The following is an 11,260-nucleotide window of genomic DNA, read 5'->3' as shown; positions in this document are numbered from 1 at the left end:
CTTGGGGAAAAAGATCCATTAACCAAGCCTCAGTTTTTATAAAAGCAACAAAGTATTAGAAAAAGTTCCAAGAGAAGAAGTGTTCCCAGGCTGGTGGGACTGAGAAGTAAGGCAGTTTTTCCTTGCCCAGCTATGCCTCTTGATTTCCATGTGGCAGAGAAGGGCTCCAGCTCCTTTTCTGCTGCTCCTGACTCCAGCAATCTCTGTGACTCTCTGTGAATGATCCAGGGAAAAAAGATGAGCCCTTCTGCTCTTGGTGCTCTCCCTCTCTGAGTATTTAAATCTGTAATATTGTATTGTATTTTATGCTGAAATTTATTAGAGAATAGATATTACCACACATGAAACTGGTGACTATGGGCTGAGCACAATGACTCACGCCTGTAATTCCAGCACTTTGGGAGGCTAAAGTGGGAGGATAGCATAAGGCCAGGAGTTCAAGGCCAGCCTGGACAATAAAGTGAGATCCATCTCTACAAAGAATAAATTGAAAAATTAGCCAGGCATGGTGGCAGGTGTCTGTAGTCTTAGTTACTTGGGAGGCTGAGACTGGAGGATCTCTTGAGCTTAGGAGTTTGAGATGGTAGCAAGCTATGATTACACCACCGCACTCCAGCCTAGGCAACAGAGAAACTCTGCCTCTAAAACAAAAAATGGTAAATATGGAAAGTGATGGTTCTGTTAATTTGTTTGACTGTAGTAATTATTTGTACTATGTATATGTCTACTGAAACAGCATTTTGTACACCTTAAATCTAGACAATTAAAAAATCTGAATCAGGTTTTTTACTCTTTAAAGACTAATTGTATTTATGGAAAATCTGCCCCCCCTCGGTTTTTGACCTCAATGAGAAACTCATGTTTCTCTTTAAAAAATTAGTTCTGTTTTGGGTTTGTATGTACCAATCTCTTACCTTAACATGCTAAGACAGCAGCATTTCTTCTACCCTATCCACATGGACTTATAATATAAATCATTTTACTTTGATTCTGCAAGGTCAAGTTGCTGTCAAAATATAAGAGTGGTCAAAAGCCTCAGTTTTTTCTCTTTCTTTTTTTTTTTTTTTTTTTTTTTTTGACAAGAGGAACCTGAACAGTCTGCTGAAGCACCTGATGTTTGGCCTTTCTGAATGTCATGGAACATGTGTGAGTATATTTCTTTTTGTTTGTTTGTTTGAGAGTTTTGCTCTTGTTACCCAGGCTGGAGTGCAATGGCGCAATCTTGGTTCATTGCAACTTCTGCCTCCCAGGTTCAAGCAATTCTCCTGCCTCAGCCTCCCAAGTAGCTGGGATTATAAGCATGTGCCACCATGCCCAGCTATTTTTTTGGATTTAATAGTGATGGGGTTTTACCATGTTGGCCAGGCTGGTCTCAAACTCCTGATCTCAGGTGATTCATCTACCTTGGCCTCCCAAAGTTCTGGGATTACAGGCATAAGCCACCCTGCCTGACCCTTGTGAGTGTATTTTAAAACAATTGTTACATTAGAGAAAAACACACTTGCAAAGTCTATGTGATATAAAATGATCTTACTTTTTGTAATTTGATGCAATATTTGAATAGGATTACTGCAGGTTAAGGAATATGGGTTTAAAAAAAAAGGAGAATGAAGTGTGAAGTAAAGAAATATGTAAGAAAAAAAAGTTAGAAGAAAGAAGAGAGGTTTCAAAGGGAAGGCAACCACAAAGTCAGGGGAGAAGAATAAAGCAAAAAAAAACCAAAAAGAGTAAAAGAAATTTTATTCAAAACCTATATGAGCTCAGCTTTTGTCAGGCTTTCGGGCTCATTTACAAATTCTAACTGTAGACAAACCTTGCCTGATTCTCATGCCCCTCAAAACTCTGAATACCATTTCTCAAGAATATATCAATCCTCAAAGCCAAGCAGAGTAGACAAGGAGGTAAACACAAGAAACTGGCACATAACATGTCTCCCAGGAGGTACAAGGCAGAATGGTGAGCCTGATTGAAAAGAAAATTGGCATCACATAAAGAAGAAAATAAAAATAGCAGCATCCCAGCATGTACAAATAATCCATGCAAAACTTTGGATGTCTGTGTAAATCAAAGCTGTACATTTTTGTCATAAATTAAATCATACTATGCCTACTATTTGTCACTAATATTTATACTTAAAATATATTATGAGAAAAAATGAATGAAAAAGAAAAATGTACATATTAGATAGATAGATAGATAGATAGATAGATAGAGAGAGAGAGAGATAGATAGAGGTATATGAGTATCTTTCCATGCCAATAGATGTAGGATAGCATTAATTTATTAGTATCTTGTCTGGTTTAGGAAAATTTCAATAGATATTTGTTGAATACTTGATTTTAATAACCACTAAGAATTCCTTAAACAATATTATTTAACAAATTAATCATTGTTCGATATTTCAGTTTAATTTGTATTACTCATATCCCCTCTTATCTTCTTCCCCACCCTCCTTCCTTCTTTCCATTTGTTTTCTTTCTTTCTTTCTTTCTTTCTTTCTTTCTTTCTTTCTTTCTTTCTTTCTTTCTTTCTTCCTTTATTTCTCTTTCTTTCTTTCTCTTTCTTTCTCTTTCTTTCTTTCTTTCTTTCTTTCTTTCTCTTTCTTTCTTTTTTCTTTCTCTCTCTTTTCTTTCTTTCTTTTTCTTCATTCCTTCCTTCCTTTCTCTCTCTCTTTTTCTTTCTTTCCTCCCAGTTTCTAAATAATTCCATTTTAATTCTGTACTAGAAATAAAATTGTTGAATAAGATGGTATGCACATTTAAGTTTACTTAGCTTGGGCTTTAAAAAGTTTTTAATATTTTATATTCCATGTAAATTTATGAGACAACCCATTTGTCACCCTGGGTAGCATTTTTAATAATTTCTATATGTTACAATTTCAAGTATCAAAAATATTGTGTTGAAATTCTTTATTTCTTTGAGCCCAGTACTGGAACATTTTTTTGTTACTTTATTGGCTACTTGCATTTATTCCTTTATGAAATGCTGGTTTGTGTCCTTTGCAGAAAACTTGTAACTTTTGGTTGCCTGGCATTAATTTCTGTTTTCTGTAATCTTCCTGATTAACCTCTGTAGATTAGTCCTTTCTCTTATCAGGTAATAGTTTAATCAGCTGCTGAGCCCATTCCTATTCAAGGCTTAGACAAGTGAGTCAATCATAAACTCCTTGACTAAAATGTGAACCTGGAGCACACTAAAAAAGAGACCATTAAAATCATTGCAATTCATTCATTCTAGTCATGTCCTGCCCTCACTCTGCTTCTCTACCTCTTTCTCTTATTTCCACATCTGTGTAGCTCCCAGGTATCTCCATTTCAAATCTAGGTGCCTGGCATTCCCTTAGATTACATGACTACTCACAGTTTCTAGCGGTTGCCATCAGAGATTAATGGTTCAAATTTCTATCTTTTTTTTTTTTTTTTTTTTGACGGAGTCTGTCTCTGTCACCTAGACTGGAGTGCAGTGGCATATCTCGGCTCAATGCAAGCTCCGCCTCCTGGGTTCACGCCATTCTTCTGCCTCAGTCTCCCAAGTAGCTGGGACTACAGGGGCCTGCCACCACACCCGACTGATTTTTTTTGTATTTTTAGTAGAGATGGGGTTTTACCATGTTGGCTGGGATGGTCTCGAACTCCTGACCTAGTGATCCACACGCCTCAGCCTCTCAAAGTGCTGGGATTACAGGTGTGAGCCACCGCACACAGCCAAAATTCTCTCTTTTATCCTATTGGGTTGTAGACCTTTAAAAATTATTGACTTATAAAGCTTATTTTATATTTAGACTTTTAAAGCTGTGGAACACATATTATTGAATATTGCTTTGCAATTTTTAATTTGTCCTTTATATTTTTAAGATTTCTGTCAAAAGAAAGTTATACAGTTTATATGTTTAAATATGCTAATCTCTTAAATTAGGAAACATTCCCTCCCAAAGATTACAAAATATGTTAAAATAAATCTTTAAAGTATATTTTCGTGATTGCTCTAGAGTACTTATTGTTAGATATCCGAAGTGAAAAGACAGAAGTAATCTCTTGAAATATGGGTGATCCTGTGGAGCTTAGAATGTAAACTTTTAGGGACATTGATCGATGCTATTATGCTATTTTCTTTAGTGTGTAAACATAGAAATGGAATTACTAATATTTTCTGAAATCCATTATAATAATCCCTCTGAGTGATTTTTAATGTAATCCAAATTGGGCCTGAAATAAGGCTTGTCTACTGGATGCTATCTTATTTTTCATATTTAAAAGTCAGTTTTTAAAATCTCATGTCTAGAGTAGAATATTCCAAATGGAAGAAAAGAATCATCTGAATTTCTTATTAAATATAAAGACTAGCCTGCCTCTTTTCTGAATATTATAATAATGTAATTCTGAGCTGTTGTCCTGGAATCAGCATATTTTTAAAAACTCTTTAGGAAAGTATTGGTTTCGTTATTCATCTGTCATCACTACCACGGCCCCTGTCGTAGGAGTCAGGTAGTGAAGAGGAGGAATGTGGCTTTCAAGACATTTTTTTACTTTCCAGAGCACAACCCACTATTGGCCCTTTTTCTAGCATTTTTAGGTTGAAAGCTGCAAATAACAGTCTCTAGTTTTTTGTTTTTGTTTTGTTTTCATCTTTTAGTAGCTTTGAGGATATACACAAACACAGTCTTAAAGGGCAGCAAGGGGGAAAGTGTTCTATTGCTCATTTTAGAGATTCTTTAAGTGTGAAGCAAGATATTAAAATATTACCTGTTGGAATTTTTCTCTTTATTCTGCAATGGACCCTCCTTCCTGCCAGTGGCAACTCTGAAAGACATTATTCTTTGCCAAACAGGAAGACTTAGAGAAACATAATAACATCCTTGACTTTTGCTTTTCTTGACCTTTACAAGTTACAAGTTGATGGCGAACAGGCTGTAATCTCTCAGACATGGAGCTTCCTCTCCCACTACCTTAACTAGTTGAAATTAACATAGCCTGAGGGAAGCTAAAAAGTATTAATAGAACCCAGAGTATTACATGCTAGTTGATGACTCTGAAAATAAACCTGTGTTCTCCTCCCCACTAGCATTCTGCTGGAAAGTGGTGGAAAACAGATTTCCTCAATGTGTCTGGATTTTCTAAGCATTAGAAAGATAGCTACTCATCATATGTGTGAAGCCCTTGGAAATCACTGAATGGGAAAGGTGGCAATGATGGCAGGTGGGCTTGGCATAACCTCAGAATTCCAGTGTAGTTATATGCTTCCTGTGGCATAAGAGCAGCAATGAGGAGCTAAAAGATACTGAAATCTGGTGATATATTTATTTGTTCAAATAATATATATGTTTTATTTGTTCTGAGCTTGCTCTCTCTGTCTCTCTCTCTCTCTCTCTCTCTCTATATATATATATATATATATATATATAGGTCACTGTATATACAGGTAAATACACTGTAATTACCTACAAGGAACCACAATGATAGGATGGATGAAATTGAGTCTGTTCCAATGTGCACATCTTTGAGGATGGTCATGAATAAAATCAGGAACTTCCTCCCTCCAAAACCCACCAGACCAATACTTAAACCAATACATCCCAGGAAATGTAGTCACATCCTCAAGCAGGAGGAAGAAGAGCCTTTAAATGAATGAAATTTCCCTGAATAGTCTCGAGTGAATTTTTCCCAATGGGTGGAATGAGAGACTTAAATAGAATTTTTTTTCCAATTATAGAGACATCAGAGAATGTTATATTTCACCAAACTGCTAAAACTATAGTTAATTATAATATTAAATTTTCTTGGGTGGAAAACAGATGTCCTTATATGCTAAAGAAATTTGAAAGGAGAGGATTGCATATTAGAATAAATATGTTATGTTTTGAATCTAGCCAAGATTTTCTGTGGAGCTTGCCACTCCACATTTTAAAATTCAAAAAAGGAAAAGTTTTGGTGGCATGTGGCATCCAGGTAATTCCGGTCCTCTAGGAAATCTTCCTCAAGTAGCCATTCTGCCAACTCCTGGAGCTAAAGCGGTACTTAAATAAGCATCAGAGAATAGATAAATGCAGGGTATTATATGCACTACATTTTGCTGGATGCATATTAGTTATTTTGCTTTACTTATTTGCTTACTTTGAGTAAGAACTTACTAAACACAATGCAGTCAACCAATATAGAATTCTATCAGCACAAAAGAGTCTGATGCAAGTTTAGCTTCCCCTAATGCTGCCTCTGCACTTGCCTCTGGATGATGGGTTAAGGATGAAAAGGATCTTTACAATGAAAATATGGTCTCAGAAAGGGAATCTTCTTGTGCTATAATTAGTTCAAGTTGAACTGATTCTAAATAACTACTAGGTAATTCTCTAGAAATGCCTCACATTGCTTGTTTACATTAGAAAAAAAGCAACTTTTTAGAGCACTTGATATTTTCAGGTGGAACGAGTCCAGGTTAAATAACATGGTGAAAGATTCTGCCAAATTCGTAAATTCCCCTGGGATTCCTTGGTGGGTGGGGATGGGGAGAGGACAGATGAATACACTGTGTGGTCCAGACAGAAGGAGGGCATGAGACAGCAAAGGTGAAGAAGTAAAGACAAGCAAGAAGAGGTTCAATCTAGCTAAATTAGAGATGAATGCTTTATGTGTCTATCAAAATTATATCTGTATGAACTTGTGAATATTTTCCTACCATAATACGTTTTCAGTTTGATGCTCTCATATCTATCTACATATCTATCTACCTACAGTTTTAATTTGTTTGCAGCTGTCATTGTTTGTAGTTATTCTATTTCTATTTCTATGTATATCTATGTTTATATTATTGTTTATAGTTATTCCATTTCTATTTCTATGTACATCTTTACTGCCTTTCTCTATCACTATCTTAATGGGTGTTTATAGTCAATTAATGTATGTATGTATGTAAGTGAATGTGTGTGTGCGTGTATGTGTATACATACAGACCCTCATACCTCAGAAATATTGCAGGTTTGTTTCTAGAGCATGCAATAAAGTAAATATCTCAGTAAAATAGTCACACAAATTTTTGTTTTATAGTATATATAAAAGTTGTATTTATACTATTTAGTATACGATACCATTGTGTCTAAAAACACTACATATCTTAATTAAAAACAATTTATTGCTAAAAGATGCTAACAATCTGAGCCTTCAGAGAGTTGTAATGTTCTTCTTGGTGGAGGGTCTTGCTTCCATGCTGATGGCTGCTGACTGATCAGGGTGGTAATTGCTGAAGTTAATGGTACCTGTAACAATTTCTTAAAACACAACAACAGTGGAGTTTTGTTACATCGATTGATTCTTCCTTTCACAGAAAATTTTTCTGTAGGATCCAATGATGTTTGTTTTCATGCCAGTATTTAATCCACGGTAGAACTTCTTTCTAAATTGGAGGCAATCCTCTCACACCATGCAGCTGCTTGAGTAACTACATTAATAGAATATTCTAAATGTTTTGTTGTCATTTCAACTATGTTTACAGCATCTTCACTTGGAGTAGATTCCATCTCAGAAGTGCTCCCCCCACCATCTTTTTTTTTTTTTTTTCATTTTTTTTTTTTTTTTTTTTTGAGATAGAGTCTCACTGTATCATCCAGGCTGGAGTGCAGTGGCACAATCTCGGCTCACTGCAACCTCCGCCTCTCGTGTTCAAGCAATGCTCCTGCCTCAGCCTCTCGAGTGGCTGGGATTACAGGTGTGTGCCACCATGCCCAGCTAAGTTTTATATTTTTAGTAGACCAGAGTTTCGCCATGTTGACCAAGCTGCTCTTGAACTCCTGGCCTCAAGTGATCTGCTCACCTTGGCCTCCCAAAGTGCTGGGATTACAGGCCTGAGCCACTGCACCTGGCCGTGAAACCACTTTCCATGCTCATACATAAGAAGCAACTCCTTATCTCTTCAAATGTTATCATGAGATTGCAAAAATTCGGTCCCATATTCAGGTCCCACTTGTAATTCTAGTTTTCTTGCTATTTCTACCACATCTTCAGTTATTTCCTCCACTGAGGTTTTTTACCCCTTATGAGAGTTGGAATCAATCTCTTCCAAATTCCTGTTAATGTTGGTATTTCGACTTCCTCCCACGAGTCATGAATGTTCCTAATGGCATCTAGAATGGTGTCCTTTCCAGGTTTTCAACTTACTTAACCAAGGTCTATCATAAGTTTCACTATCTATGGCAACTCTAGCCTTACAAAATGTATTTCATAAATAATGAGACTTCAAAGTTACAATAATTCCTTGATCCATGAGCTGCAGAATGAATGTTGTGTTAGCAGGCAGAAAACATTAATCTCCTTGTACATCTTCATCAGATCTCTTGGGTGACTAGATGCATTATCAGTGACCAGTAATATTTTGAAAGACATCATTGTTCTGAGAAGTAGGTCTCAAGAGTGGGCTTAAATACTCAATAGGTTTACTGCAAAGTGATGTGCTGTCATCCAGGATTTGTTATTCCATTTATATAACACACGCAGCATAAATTTAACATAATTCTTAAGGGCTCTAGAGTCTTTGGAATGGTACAGGAGCATTGGCTTCAATTTCAAGTCACCAGATGCATTAGCCTCTAGTAGGAGAGTCAGTCTGTTTTTTTGTTGTTGTTGTTTGTTTGTTTGTTTGTTTTTTGTATCCTTGAAGACAGGTATTGACTTTTTCTCTCTTGCTATGAAAGTTCTACATGGTATCTTCTTCCAACATAAGGCTGTTTGTCTATATTGCAAGTCTGTTGTTGAGTGTAGCCACTTTCCTCAATGATCTTAGCTAGATCTTCTGGATAACTTGCTGCAGTTTCTGCATCAGCACTTGCTGCTTCACTTTAGACCTTTATGTTATGGAAATGACTTCTTTCCTTAAAACTCATGAACCAAACTCTGCAAGCTATCATTTTTTCCTTCTGCAGCTTTCTTACCTTTCTCAGAGTTCACAGCATTAAAAGAGTTAGTGTCTTGGTCTGGATTACGTTTTGACTCAAGAAAGTGTTACAGCTGGTTTTATCTTCCATTCAAGCCACTCCAACTTTCCCCATATCAGCAAGAAGACTGTTTTGTTTTCTTATCATTCTGTGTGCACTGGAGTAGCACTTTTAATTTCCTTCAAGAACTTTGCCTTTACATTCAGTTTGGCTATCTGTTTGATGCAAGAGGCCTATCATGATTTTAGACACAACTTCCTCATGAAGCTCAATCATTCCTAGCTTTCGATTTAAAACAAGAGACATGTGAATCTTTCTTTCACTTGAATATTCAGAGGCCATTTTAAGGTTATTAATTGGCCTAATTTCAATATTGTTGTCTCAGAGAACACAGAGAGGCTATAGGAGAGGGAGGTAAGTGGGAGAACAGCCAGTTAATGCATTGGCACAGTTCATGGAACCCAAAAACAATTACAATAGTAACACCAAAGATCACTGATCACAGGTCACCATAACAGATACAATATTGTGAGAATTACCAAAATGTGACAGAGACCTGAAGTGAGCACATACTGTTGGAAAAATTACATCAACAGATTTGCTTCATGCAGTGTGACCAGAAACCTTCACTTTGTAAAAAATATGTTGCTTCTCAGTCTTTTGACTAAGATCAAGTGTAAAAAATGCAATATCTGCAAAGCACAATGAAGAAGGTGCAAGAAAATGAGATATGCTTTTATCTACATATGTGCATTACATATATATGTATGTGTAGGGGTGTTTTTATGTGTAGCTTTCTACTTTCCATACTGAGGGCTTTTTGCAGTTTGTACTTTTTATCTGTAAAAAAAATTATTTTACATACATCTTGTGTACAAGGTAGAATATTTATTTAGGCTAAATTCCTAACACAAGAAATATTTCCAAGGGAAGATACAGTCTGTATGCTTACAGATATGCCAGATTATGGCCATAAACATTTTATACACTTACCAAAACTTCACACCACATAAAGGTGCAAATTGTCATGAGATTCCAGAAAACAAGCAGGGTGAGAAGGACTTTCAAACAGTTTAGGGGCTTAAAACAAGGCATGAGGGCTTGATCAAAGAGATATGGTGCCTACCCCAGAAAAAGGATAGCAGGGCAGATGCACATTCATTACATACAAAGAAGTTAAAGTTAATAAAGTAAATATTACATTTCCATATAAAGGAGTTACTTAAAGTAAATAAGGTAAATATTAAAGATACGTTTCTCACTGCGAAAGTTGTTAGTTATAAATATGAAAAGGAAGAAAATTAGAATAAACCTTTAGTGTTGGATTGAGATTTGAAGTATTGGTGTTGACGTATGGTTTTTAATGTAGAGAGAGGGATGGTTGGATAGATAGACAGATGGTTGGATAGAATGGACACATAGAAAGATAGAAGGATGATAGATGATAGATAGATAGATAGATAGATAGATAGATAGATAGATACATAGATACATAGATACATAGATAGATAATAAACTAATATATATGTAAATAAATACATTTATTCCTATGTTATCTTCACTCATGGTCTTTGGAAACAATTGCTTACCCAATAGCAATGAACCCACCCAGTATTTGAATATTGTTTCTAAATACTCTTTTTTCATTAAGAAATGATCAAAAGGAATTGCAGAAATGGCTGGTTCCAAGGCTTGCGAAGGTAAAGCATAAAATGAAACTAGAATTTTTGTGACATTAGCCAAGAAAGTGCTCAAAGGATGTATACAAAAGAACACAAAAGCGTAAGAAAGTGCTCAAAAGAAATATACAAAGAATACAAAAGCCAGTTTAAATGAGCTCCCACTGGCCAAATCTGACATACCTTGAGAATTAAATAAATAATGATAATAACACATTATAATCCAATGAATAAAATAGGAAACCATAGCATAATGGAGATTAAAAATTAAATTAATTTGAAATTCTGATTGAGAATAAGATATTTACAGCATTTCAAAATACCTTCTTACAAAATACCCATAATTAAATGGGGGGAAGAGTTACCTTATAATAGAGAAGACTAGAATACAACATTTTAAACAAGTGATAAATATCATTAATAATGAGAGAACTGGAAAGAGTAAGCCATTGGATAGGACGTAATGAGGAATATAGCATCATTTTTGTGATGTTTCTGCCAAAGATGCAGCTCTGAAACTAATCATAAGGCAACATCAGACAAATATTCTAAAGAAAAAGCTGTCCTGTAGTCTGAAAACGTGTCAAACTCATGGAATTTAAGGAACTGTTCCAGATTAAAAGAGATTAGAGAGACATTACAGCTAAATGTAACAGGAAATTCT

This window comes from Theropithecus gelada, chromosome 12 (genome assembly GCF_003255815.1).
Source record: "Theropithecus gelada isolate Dixy chromosome 12, Tgel_1.0, whole genome shotgun sequence".
Classification (NCBI taxonomy): Eukaryota; Metazoa; Chordata; class Mammalia; order Primates; family Cercopithecidae; genus Theropithecus; species Theropithecus gelada.
This window is presented reverse-complemented; position numbering follows the sequence as displayed.